This window comes from Hyperolius riggenbachi, chromosome 11, assembly GCF_040937935.1.
Source record: "Hyperolius riggenbachi isolate aHypRig1 chromosome 11, aHypRig1.pri, whole genome shotgun sequence".
Classification (NCBI taxonomy): Eukaryota; Metazoa; Chordata; class Amphibia; order Anura; family Hyperoliidae; genus Hyperolius; species Hyperolius riggenbachi.
This window is the reverse complement of record NC_090656.1, coordinates 15,565,566-15,579,203: the sequence shown is the minus strand read 5'-3', so window position 1 is coordinate 15,579,203 and position 13,638 is coordinate 15,565,566. Positions and strand designations below refer to the sequence as shown.

The 13,638-nt window shown below is 48.1% G+C and overlaps 1 protein-coding gene across 1 annotated transcript in view; it reads left to right on the top strand.

Annotated features, from left to right (window-relative positions):
• Positions 1-6,493: 6,493 nt before the first annotated feature.
• The window catches only part of LOC137539145 (uncharacterized), an 85,428-nt gene continuing 78,283 nt past the window's right edge, over positions 6,494-13,638 (top strand). The window contains exon 1 of the mRNA XM_068261647.1: positions 6,494-6,521. The gene's annotated coding sequence lies outside the window, so the exon portion shown is untranslated. The remainder of the gene's footprint in view (positions 6,522-13,638) is intronic.

The following is a 13,638-nucleotide window of genomic DNA, read 5'->3' as shown; positions in this document are numbered from 1 at the left end:
TGAAGACAGAAGCAAAGAAAGCATTTAATAACTCTGCCTTACCTTGGTCATCCACCATTGAGTTCCCACCCTCATCCTTTAGGATTCCTATACAGTCAACCTTTCTTTTTTTAGAGATGATGTACTTGTAAAACTTTTTTGGGTAAGATTTGATATCCTTAGCGATTTGATTTTCAGCTTCGATCTTTGCCAGCCTAATTTCTTTTTTACAATTTTTATTGCACTCCTTATAATTGCTTAGTGCAGCCTCGGTCCCCTCCTGTTTTAGGACCTTATAGGCATTCTTTTTCCTCTTCATTTTATCCCTAACCTTTCTATTCATCCATAGAGGCCTTCTTTTATTCCTAGACATTTTGTTTCCATATGGGATATACATACTACAATATTGATTGAGTACAAGTTTAAAAGCTTGCCATTTCCCTTCAGTGTCTTCCCCTTGTAGTACATTATCCCAGTTCACCAAACTTAGTGCCTGCCTAATTTGATTGAACTTTGCTTTTCTAAAGTTCATAGTTTTAGTGGTCCCGCTGCCCCGTGGCCTATCAGTCACCAGATCAAACGTTATCATGTTGTGATCGCTATTTCCCAAATGTTCTTGAACCTGCACATTTGATACATTATCTGGTCTATTAGAAATGATCAGATCCAGTAACGCATTCCCCCTAGTTGGTTCAGTTACCATTTGAGTCAAGTAATTGTCCTGTAGTGCTGCCAGAAATCTGCTGCTTTTACCAGAATGGGTAGCCTCAATACCCCAGTCAATGTCTGGAAAGTTGAAGTCGCCCATAATTATGACGCCGGCCCTGCGTTTGGGGGAAAAACGAGCCGCTCTGGTGTGCAGCAGCCCATTCTCAAACATTAGCCAAGTGGTTTTCAGCCCTAAGACCGGACCCACCCTATAAGCGCTTTTCCGAGCGCTTTGTGATTGATTAGCGCTTTCTGTGCACTTCTTAAAAATTTATCCTATTCACTTTCATTAAATCGCGGTAAAAATTGGATCAAAATGGCCGCAACCGCATACTCGAAAAATTGCTGCAATTTTTACTGCAATTTTAATGAAAGTGAATGGGAGAAAATTTTATGAAGCGCTAATCACAAAGCGCTCAGAAAAGCGCTTATAGTGTGGATCCGCCTTATACTGATTTTTTGGATGTAACTATTAAAAAGACAGTGGGCCACTTAATGACCATATCATTTTATTCTTTTTTTAAAGCCACAGACAGAAATCGCTGAACGCAATTGCAAACGCTGAGCGATTTTCTGCAGCGTTTTCCTAGAGATTTTCTAGCTTTTTTTTTTTTCCACTGTACAGGGTGTTTTCTCAGCGTTTTTCCAGCGATTAGCGTTTTTGCAATTTCTAGTTCAATAAGCTGTGTGTGTCTTCCATAAACAGGAAATGACATCAGCACAGTAAGAAGAGTTTTTTGTTTTTGTGGGTAAACTGCAAGGTTTGATGGGTAAAATCGCTGGAAAAACTCTCTTGATTGTGAACAGTCCAGCGAATCCAGAGCGATTTACCAGCGCTCCTATACTTAACAGTGAAACGCTAATCGCTCAGAATCGCTCAGAAAATGCTGTAGGCAACGAGTTAGCGTTTCAGCAAATCGCAAGCCGCTTAGATGAGAACACTTCCAAATATTTTTCATTGTACAAGCGTTTTTCAAAACGCTAGCGATTTTCAGCGATGCTGTAATCGCTCTGAAAATGCACAAGTGTGAATGGGCCCTAAGAGTCGGTATCAGAGAATAAGAAGGAATTGTTCCTCTGTTGCAGACTATAGGGAACAGGCTTCCATCCTTACAAATAGGTTTGTGGAAAAGGGATTTGAAACAAGCAAATTAAAGAGTGGCGGAGGAGGTCGCACTCATGGATAGGAAAGCAATGCTGGGAAGCAGAAAAATATGCAATGGATCATATTTGGAGAATAAAGTACCGGTACCTTTCATAAATACGTTTCATTCTCAATACAGACAGGTTGAAAAGATTATTCATAAACATTGGTCTGTATTGAGACAAGAGCAACAGTTGAAGAGAGTTTTGTCCTTTCAATCAAGCTTCATTTATAAGAGAGCTCCTAATCTCAGGGATATTTTGGTTCCTTCCTAGCAATGTAGGAAAGTAGTAGAGTTAAACTTTGACCCCTTACCTGACAGTCAGCAGACACATCAGCTAGCACCCCCACCTCGACTCCCCTCCCCCTCTATTAAAAAGCAGTTGCAGTGGCCATATTGGATTCATTCAGTGCTGGGCCAAAATTACGCATTAGCGTAATTACGCATCGTAATTCACTACAAATGCACCGTAAGCGTTACGTGTAAGGTTACGGTATTACGCGTAATTAATTACGCGTAGACCGTAGGTTACGTTATTACGCGTAACAAATTACGCGTAAGACAGTAAACTCCCATTGAAATTACACAGTCTGCCGTAATCGCGTAATATTACGCTCCCGTATAATATAAAAAAGCCGCAGACTTTAAGGGTTAATAGCAAAGCCCCCTTAAGTGCTAAGAGACTCAAATTTGGAGAATATATTAAGGAGATCAGAAGGAATAAGAGGAAAATTTTGTTTTTCAAAAAGACCTTATCGTTTTCGAGAAAATCGATGTTAAAGTTTCAAAGGAAAAATATATACATTTAAAAACCCCCCGACTTTAACGGTTAATAGCAAAGCCTGCTTAAAATTTAGGAACATCAAATTCACAGGGTATATTAAGGGGATCAGTGGGAATATGAGGAAAAAAACATTTTTCAAAAAGACCTTATAGTTTTTGAGAAAATCGATTTTTAAGTTTCAAGGGCAAAAATGTCTTTTAAATGTGGAAAATGTCAGTTTTTTTTTTGCACAGGTAACAATAGTGTTTTATTTTCATAGATTCCCCCAAGTGGGAAGAGTTTTACTTACTTCGTTCTGAGTGTGGGAAATATTAAAAAAAACCGACGTGGGGTCCCCCCTCCCAGACCTCTTTAACCTCTTGTCCCCCATGCAGACTGGAATAGCCAGAATGCGGAGCACCGGCCGCGTGGGGCTCCGCACCCTGACTATACCAGCCCGCATGGTCCATGGATTGGGGGGTCTCGGAAGGGGAGGGGCAGCCAAGCTTTCCCCTCCCCCTCCGAGCCCTTGTCCAATCCAAGGACAAGGGGCTGACTATACCAGCCCGCATGGTCCATGGATTGGGGGGTCTCGGAAGGGGAGGGGCAGCCAAGCTCTCCCCTCCCCCTCCGAGCCCTTGTCCAATCCAAGGACAAGGGGCTCTTCTCCACCTCCGATGGGCGGTGGAGGTGGAGGCCGCGATTTCCTGGGGGGGGGGTTCATGGTGGCATCTGGGTGTCCCCCAGATGCCCACCCCCCTCCCAGGAGAAATGAGTATAGAGGTACTTGTACCCCTTACCCATTTCCTTTAAGAGTTAAAAGTAAATAAACACACAAACATATAGAAAAAGTATTTTAATTGAACAAAAAACATAACCTCGAAAAAAGTCCTTTAATATTCTTAATTAACCATTAATACTTACCTGTCCCTTTAAAAGCCAGTTCCCACGCAATATCCTCGGAAATATACTAATCAGTTACAATGTAACAAAGTTGTTACAATGTAACAACTTTGTTACTTTGTAACTCCACCGCACCCGACGTCACTCGCCGCTCACCCGCTGGCCGCCGCATATACTAACGCTATGTCCCCGCCGGCTCCCACCGTCCACTCCGCCCACACCTGTCACCCTTATACATGCTGGCACCCATGGGTGCCAGCATGTATATAGGTGACATGTGGGAGAGGCGGGGAGGGCAGCGAGAGCCGGCGGAACTTAGCGTCCTGCACCCGACAGAGCTCTGAGCTATATAGCTCAGAGCTCTCTAAAGCATCTTTGTATTTGGGCTCCAAGGAGCCCCATTGGTCCTTAGCAGACCAATGGGGTTCCTTCAAATCAGAAGGAACCCCATTGGTCTGCTAAGGACCAATGGGGCTCCTTGGAGCCCAAATACAAAGATGCTTTAGAGAACTCTGAGCTATATAGCTCAGAGCTCTGTCGGGTGTGCAGGGCGCTAAGTCCCGCCGGCTCCGCTGCCTTCCCCGCCTCTCCCACATGTCACCTATATACATGCTGGCACCCATGGGTGCCAGCATGTATATGGGTGACAGGTGTGGGCGGAGTGGACGGCGGGAGCCGGCGGGGACATAGCGTTAGTGTATGCGGCGGCCGGCGGGTGAGCGGCGAGTGACGTCGGGTGCGGTGGAGTTACAAAGTAACAAAGTTGTTACATTGTAACAACTTTGTTACATTGTAACTGATTAGTATATTTCCGAGGATATTGCGTGGGAACTGGCTTTTAAAGGGACAGGTAAGTATTAATGGTTAATTAAGAATATTAAAAGACTTTTTTCGTGGTTATGTTTTTTGTTCAATTAAAATACTTTTTCTATGTGTTTGGCTGCCCCTCTCCTTCCGAGACCCCCCAATCCATGGACCATGCGGGCTGGTATAGTCAGGGTGCGGAGCCCCACGCGGCCGGTGCTCCGCATTCTGGCTATCCCAGTCTACATGGGGGACAAGGGGTTAAAGAGGTCTGGGAGGGGGGACCCCACGTCGTTTTTTTTTAATATTTCCCACACTCAGAACGAAGTAAGTAAAACTCTTCCCACTTGGGGGAATCTATGAAAATAAAACACTATTGTTACCTGTGCAAAAAAAACTGACATTTTCCGCATTTATAAGACATTTTTGCCCTTGAAAATTAAAAATCTATTTTCTCAAAAACTATAAGGTCTTTTTGAAAAAAAAAATTTCCCTCTTATTCCCACTGATCCTCTTAATATACCCTGTGAATTTGGTGTTCCTAAATTTTAAGCAGGCTTTGCTATTAACCGTTAAAGTCGGCGGGTTTTTAAATGTATATATTTTTCCTTTGAAACTTTAACATCGATTTTCTCAAAAACTATAAGGTCTTTTTGAAAAAAAAAAATTTCCTTTTATTCCTTCTGATCTCCTTAATATATTCTCCAAATTTGAGGCTCTAAGCAATTAAGGGGGCTTTGCTATTAACCCTTAAAGTCGTCGGCTACCTAACATTGTTCCATGCGTCAACTTTTCCGCTTGGCAGCATGACCTTACGCATTAATTGCTAGTAGGAATTTACGCGTAAGCCAATAACGTAACAACCTGAATTACGGTATTCTTACGTAAGGGCTATGCGTAATTACAGACATGTACCGTAAATGAATGTCTACGCCGTAAGCGTAATTCCGTAATGCGTAATAGCGTAAAATTACGCGTAATGATGCGTAAGCATAGTTTTTTCCATTACGCCCAGCACTGGATTCATTCTCTCTGCTGGCTGCTGTTAGTGAGAGCAGGGTCAGACTTGCTGAAGGTAGATAGGGAAAGCATTAGCTAGGCCTGTGTACTTGTTCCTCACATTTGGTGGCTTTTGGCATACTCTTGGAAGCCCTCGGGCTTCTGAAGATGGGCCTCTCCCTACTGTCCACACACGAGCATCCTCTCTCGAGAACTCGCACATGCGGAGTACGGAGCCGTCCGTCTTCTGGAGCCCAAGCGTTTCTGAAGACTGACAAAGTCTCCTGCGGCGGGGGATTCAAACAGAGGAGCCTGCGGGTGAACGAGGACAATGCCAGGAGAACTGGAAGGCTCTATAGGACCCACGGCCTTTCCTCTTCTTGGGTATCTGTTTTTTATTTTTAATTAACCAGCTGAGCGGTCTGGACGAGCTCAGCTCGTCCAACACCGCCAGCGGCTGCCGCTCAGGCCCTGCTGGGCCGATTTTGATGAAATAAAAAGCAGCACACGCAGCCGGCACTTTGCCAGCCGCGTGTGCTGCCTGATCGCCGCCGCTCTGCGGCGATTCGCCGCGAGCAGCGGCGAAAGAGGGCCCCCCTAGCCGCCTGAGCCCTGCGCAGCCGGAACAAAAAGTTCCGGCCAGCGCTAAGGGCTGGATCGGAGGCGGCTGACGTCAGGACGTCGGCTGACGTCGATGACGTCACTCCGCTCGTCGCTATGGCGACGATATAAGCAAAACAAGGAAGGCCGCTCATTGCGGCCTTCCTTGTTTATTCTGGGCGCCGGAGGCGATCGGAAGATCGCCTCCGGAGCGCCCTCTAGTGGGCTTTCATGCAGCCAACTTTCAGTTGGCTGCATGAAATAGTTTTTTTTTTATTTAAAAAAAACCCTCCCGCAGCCTCCCTGGCGATTTAATCAGAACGCCAGGGTGGTTAAGCTTCAGACTTGCTTTAATTGAATTAGGGCTGTCTATGATAAACACAAGACTCTGTGAGGCAATGACCCTACTGACTGAAGTCCAAAACACAACTTCCAGTAATCCATGTTGTCCCAAAACCTGATTTCTAAATCTGAACTTTCCGCGACCATGAGCTGTGCGCTGGTCATACAGTAAATGTTGCATAACATCTCTATCAGGAGAGGTGAGGGAGCGTTCCACAGTGTTCTATATAAGTCAGCTGTGATATCTCACACTGCAGCAGATTCCGATCACTGCACAGGTGAGATCTTCTGTCTACAATAATATCTCTGTTTTTCTGGCCTCCATATGATTTCCACAGCCAGGGCCGGCCTTAGGCTTCACAGCGCCCTGAGCGTAACCAGATTTTGGTGCCCCCCCCCTCCCCAATTCATCCTCTTCGCGTGTGAGCGTGTTGTCACTCAGGATAATGTCACAGGGTTGAGTGGCACACGTGCTGCGCGCTTCTCTGCAGCAGCCTGAGGCTCAGCGTGCCTCCGACCATCCTGATTCCTGACCTATAGCTATAAGTCCCCCCCCCCCAGTATAGGTAGCCAGGCATAGGTGACCCAGTAAAGGTAGCCAGCTATAGATTCCCCCCCAGTATAGGTTAGCCAGGTAGATGCCCCCTGTATAGGTAGCCAGTATACTTGCCCCAGTATAGGTTAGGTAGGCATTTGTCCCAGCTATAGGTTAGATAGGTAGGTACCTGCAATATAGGTTAGATAGGTAGCTGCCCCAGTATAGATTAGATAGGTAGCTGCCACCAGTATAGGTTAGATAGGTAGCTGCCCCAGTATAGGTTAGATAGGTAGCTGCCCCCAGTATAGGTTAGATAGGTAGCTGCACCCAGTATAAGTTAGATAGCTGCACCCCAGTATAGGTTAGATAGGTAGCTGCCCCCAGTATAGGTTAGATAGGTAGCTGCCCCCCCCAGTATAGGTTAGATAGGTAGCTGCCCCCCAGTATAGGTTAGATAGGTAGCTGCCCCCAGTATAGGTTAAATAGGTAGCTGCCCCCAGTATAGGTTAGATAGGTAGCTGCCCCCCAGTATAGGTTAGATAGGTAGCTGCCCCCAGTATAGGTTAGATAGGTAGCTGCCCCAGTATAAGTTAGATAGGTAGCTGTCCCCAGTATAGGTTAGATAGGTAGCTGCCCCCAGTATAGGTTAGATAGGTAGCTGCCCCCCAGTATAGGTTAGATAGGTAGCTGCCCCCAGTATAGGTTAGATAGGTAGCTGCCCCCAGTATAGATTAGATAGGTAGCTGCCCCCAGTATAGGTTAGATAGGTAGGTGCCCCCCAGTATAGGTTAGATAGGTAGCTGCCCCCAGTATAGGTTAGATAGGTAGCTGCCCCCAGTATAGGTTAGATAGGTAGCTGCCCCCAGTATAGATTAGATAGGTAGCTGCCCCCAGTATAGGTTAGATAGGTAGGTGCCCCCCAGTATAGGTTAGATAGGTAGCTGCCCCCAGTATAGGTTAGATAGGTAGCTGCCCCCAGTATAGGTTAGATAGGTAGCTGCCCCCAGTATAGGTTAGATAGGTAGCTGCCCCCCAGTATAGGTTAGATAGGTAGCTGGCCCCCGTATAGGTTAGATAGGTAGCTGCCCCCCAGTATAGGTTAGATAGGTAGCTGCCCCCCAGTATTGGTTAGATAGATAGCTGCCCCCCGTATAGGTTAGATAGGTAGCTGCCCCCAAGTATAGGTTAGATAGGTAGCTGCCCCCCAGTATAGGTTAGATAGGTAGCTGCCCCAGTATAGGTTAGATAGGTAGCTGCCCCCAGTATAGGTTAGATAGGTAGGTGCCCCCCAGTATAGGTTAGATAGGTAGCTGCCCCCAGTATAGGTTAGATAGGTAGCTGCCCCCAGTATAGGTTAGATAGGTAGCTGCCCCGCAGTATAGGTAGGTGCCCCCAGTATTGGCTAGATAGATAGCCGCCCCCAGTATAGGTTAGATAGGTAGCTGCCCCCCAGTATAGGTTAGATAGGTAAGTGCCCCCAGTATAGAGTAGGTAGGTAGGTAGGTAGGTGCCCTCCTCCACCCCTCAGGGGGAGCCGCGGGGAGGGCAGCCCGACCTCTCCCTCCCTTCCTCTCCGGGCCACCCTCCGTGCTCCCCCCTCCGATCCGATGCAGACTGCAGCAGGGATAACAACTCACCTCCCTGGTTCCGATCGCCGGCGCCTCTCACTTGCCGCTGGTCTACTCTCTTCTACATAGTTACTGATACACAGTGTATCAGTGACTATGTATGTAGAAGAGACCAGCGGCAAGTGAGAGGCGCCGGCGATCGGAACCAGGGAGGTGAGTTGTTATCCCTGGACCCTGCTGCAGTCTGCATCGGATCGGAGGGGGGAGCACGGAGGGTGGCCCGGAGAGGAAGGGAGGGAGAGGTCGGGCTGCCCTCCCAACGCTGCGGCTCCCCCCTCCATCACGGACATGTTTGGCACCAGGGGGCGGAGCGAGAGGACCCAGCCGGGGCCCGCAGCGGCAGCCTCATAAGTCCATATTAAAACATGCGGCCAGGGGACAGGAGCGCCCCCCTGGAAGCCGGCGCCCTGAGCGATCGCACCGGTCGCTCAGGTCAAAGGCCGGCCCTGTCCACAGCTAGGTCAGGACAATGCTGGGAGGGGGTGAGAGTTATTTTCTGTTTTGTGATCTGAACTGGTAATGGTAATTACACTGTTCTGATGTCAGCAGTCAAATAATGATACTGTTTATAGCAGGGGTACCCAGTAGAGGTGCGGACCGCACCAGGTGTCACTAGCAGAGGGGGGTGACAGCAAGCTCCAGGCTAAGGGAGAGTGGAGTAGGCTATGTAATTATAGACCAGGCTAGTGCCTGCTGTACTTCTCCCTCCCGCTCTTCTCCCTTCTGGCTGCTTCTTGTTGAGCTTATAACAGAGTTCAGAGGCCACCAGGACCACATGGTGATCATCTTAACTCCCCCCTATAACAAGCAATGTTACTGCATGGTGAGGTTGGAGGTTCATGGGGTAAGAAGGGGTGACACCATGAGTTTCTGCACCGGGTGACACCAACCCTAGTGACGCCTCTGGGGGTGCCCACTGCTTCAATTGCAATCTACCAGTGGATCACAAAGGAGTCGGACTACTGGGTAGATGTCTGCACGCCGAAATTGAAGCGTCACACGCTGAACGCCGCCAGAGCAACAGCAGTTCCCATTCGCTTGGGTGTAGGAGCAAGGCGGCACTTCCATAAGGGCAAACAAGGCAATTACCCCAGGGCCACCAAGTGCTGATGAGCCCCCCCCCCCCCCCCAACCTTTTCCCTGGTTGCTCTGTGCGCTCCCGTGTTCATCTTGTCAGGGGTGCGTCTTCTTAGTGACCTAGCTGGCGGCTCGTTATTACATGATAATATGCGCCAGGTCACAGGTGAGAGGTTCAGGAGTGCAGGAGTTCATGGACAGAGGAGTGAGTTGCTATGCTGGCAAAAACTCTGCAGGGGCCCTGGGAAATTTGGGCACCCAGTCATGACGATAGTGAAATATTGTTATTAAATACCGATATTTTACTAAGAACAAACCTAACCTTACTCTCACACAGAACCCACCCCCGACTTAAACCCCACCCCGCACAAATGACCTACCTAACACTTAACCCTTAACCCCTGCAACTACCTACCTAACACTTAACCTTTAACTCCCCGCATAAACTACCTACCTAACGCTTAAACCCCCCCCCCCCCTGCACAAACTACCTACATAACCCTTAACCCCACTTCAAAAACTACCTACATAACACTTAACCCTTAACTCCCCAACCAAACTACCTACCTAACGCTTAACCCCCTGCACAAACTACTTACAAAATGCTTAAACCAACCCACCCCTGCACAAACTACCTACCTAACACTTAACCCCCTTGCACAAACTACCTACCTAATGCTTAAACCAACCCACCCCTGCACAAACTACCTACCTAACGCTTAACCCCCCCCTGCACAAACTACCTACCTAACGCTTAATCCCCCTGCACAAACTACCTACCTTACACTTAACCCCCCCTGCACAAACTACCTACATAACGCTTAACCCACCTGCACAAACTACCTACCTAATGCTTAACCCCCTGCACAAACTACCTAACACTTAACCCCCTGCACAAACTACCTATCTAACGCTTAACCCCCTGCACAAACTACCTACCTAACGCTTAACCCCCTGCACAAACTACCTACCTAACGCTTAACCCCCCTGCACAAACTACCTACCTAACGCTTAATCCCCCTGCACAAACTACCTACCTAACGCTTAACCCCCTGCACAAACTACCTACCTAACGCTTAACCCCCCTGCACAAACTACCTACCTAACGCTTAACCCCCCTGCACAAACTACCTACATAACCCTTAACCCCCTGCACAAACTACATACCTAACGCTTAACCCCCTGCACAAACTACCTACCTAACGCTTAACCCCCCCCTGCACAAACTACCTACCTAACGCTTAATCCCCCTGCACAAACTACCTACCTTACACTTAACCCCCCCTGCACAAAATACCTACATAACGCTTAACCCACCTGCACAAACTACCTACCTAATGCTTAACCCCCTGCACAAACTACCTACCTAACACTTAACCCCCTGCACAAACTACCTATCTAACGCTTAACCCCCTGCACAAACTACCTACCTAACGCTTAACCCACCTGCACAAACTACCTACCTAACGCTTAATCCCCCTGCACAAATGACCTACCTAACGCTTAACCCCCTGCACAAACTACCTATCTAACGCTTAACCCCCTGCACAAACTACCTACCTAACGCTTAACCCACCTGCACAAACTACCTACCTAACGCTTAATCCCCCTGCACAAATGACCTACCTAACGCTTAACCCCCTGCACAAACTACCTACCTAATGCTTAACCCCCTGCACAAACTACCTACCTAACGCTTAACCCCCCTGCACAAACTACCTACCTAACGCTTAACCCCCTGCACAAACTACCTACCTAACGCTTAACCCCCAGCACAAACTACCTACCTAACGCTTAACCCCCTGCACAAACTACCTACCTAACGCTTAACCCCCTGCACAAACTACCTACCTAACGCTTAACCCCCTGCACAAACTACCTACCTAACGCTTAACCCACCTGCACAAACTACCTACCTAACGCTTAACCCCCCTGCACAAACTACCTACCTAACGCTTAACCCCCTGCACAAACTACCTACCTAACGCTTAATCCCCCTGCACAAACTTCCTACCTTACACTTAACCCCCCCCTGCACAAACTACCTACATAACGCTTAACCTACCTGCACAAACTACCTACCTAACGCTTAACCCCCTGCACAAACTACCTACCTAACACTTAACCCCCTGCACAAACTACCTACCTAACGCTTAACCCCCTGCACAAACTACCTACCTAACGCTTAACCCCCTGCACAAACTACCTACCTAACGCTTAACCCCCCTGCACAAACTACCTACCTAACGCTTAATCCCCCTGCACAAACTACCTACCTAACGCTTAACCCCCTGCACAAACTACCTACCTAACGGATAACCCCCCTGCACAAACTACCTACCTAACGCTTAACCCCCCTGCACAAACTACCTACATAACCCTTAACCGCCTGCACAAACTACATACCTAATGCTTAACCCCCTGCACAAACTACCTACCTAACGCTTAACCCACCTGCACAAACTACCTACCTAACGCTTAATCCCCCTACACAAATGACCTACCTAACGCTTAACCCCCTGCACAAACTACCTACCTAATGCTTAACCCCCTGCACAAACTACCTACCTAACGCTTAACCCCCCTGCACAAACTACCTACCTAACGCTTAACCCCCTGCACAAACTACCTACCTAACGCTTAACCCCCTGCACAAACTACCTACCTAACGCTTAACCCCCTGCACAAACTACCTACCTAACGCTTAACCCCCTGCACAAACTACCTACCTAACGCTTAACCCCCTGCACAAACTACCTACCTAACGCTTAACCCACCTGCACAAACTACCTACCTAACGCTTAACCCCCCTGCACAAACTACCTACCTAACGCTTAACCCCCTGCACAAACTACCTACCTAACGCTTAACCCCCTGCACAAACTACCTACCTAACGCTTAACCCCCCTGCACAAACTACCTACCTAACGCTTAATCCCCCTGCACAAACTACCTACCTAACGCTTAACCCCCTGCACAAACTACCTACCTAACGCTTAACCCCCCTGCACAAACTACCTACCTAACGCTTAACCCCCCTGCACAAACTACCTACATAACCCTTAACCCCCTGCACAAACTACATACCTAACGCTTAACCCCCTGCACAAACTACCTACCTAACGCTTAACCCACCTGCACAAACTACCTACCTAACGCTTAACCCCCTGCACAAACTACCTACCTAACGCTTAACCCCCTGCACAAACTACCTACCTAATGCTTAACCCCCTGCACAAACTACCTACCTAACGCTTAACCCCCCTGCACAAACTACCTACCTAACACTTAACCCCCTGTACAAACTACCTACCTAACGCTTAACCCCCAGCACAAACTACCTACCTAACGCTTAACCCCCTGCACAAACTACCTACCTAACGCTTAACCCCCTGCACAAACTACCTACCTAACGCTTAACCCCCTGCACAAACTACCTACCTAACGCTTAACCCCCTGCACAAACTACCTACCTAACGCTTAACCCACCTGCACAAACTACCTACCTAACGCTTAACCCCCTGCACAAACTACCTACATAACGCTTAACCTACCTGCACAAACTACCTACCTAACGCTTAACCCACCTGCACAAACTACCTACCTAACGCTTAACCCCCCTGCACAAACTACCTACCTAACGCTTAACCCCCTGCACAAACTACCTACCTAACGCTTAACCCCCTGCACAAACTACCTACCTAACGCTTAACCCCCCTGCACAAACTACCTACCTAACGCTTAACCCCCCTGCACAAACTACCTACCTAACGCTTAACCCCCTGCACAAACTACCTACCTAACGCTTAACCCCCCTGCACAAACTACCTACCTAACGCTTAACCCCCCTGCACAAACTACCTACATAACCCTTAACCCCCTGCACAAACTACATACCTAATGCTTAACCCCCTGCACAAACTACCTACCTAACGCTTAACCCACCTGCACAAACTACCTACCTAACGCTTAATCCCCCTACACAAATGACCTACCTAACGCTTAACCCCCTGCACAAACTACCTACCTAACGCTTAACCCCCCTGCACAAACTACCTACCTAACGCTTAACCCCCTGCACAAACTACCTACCTAACGCTTAACCCCCTGCACAAACTACCTACCTAACGCTTAACCCCCTGCACAAACTAC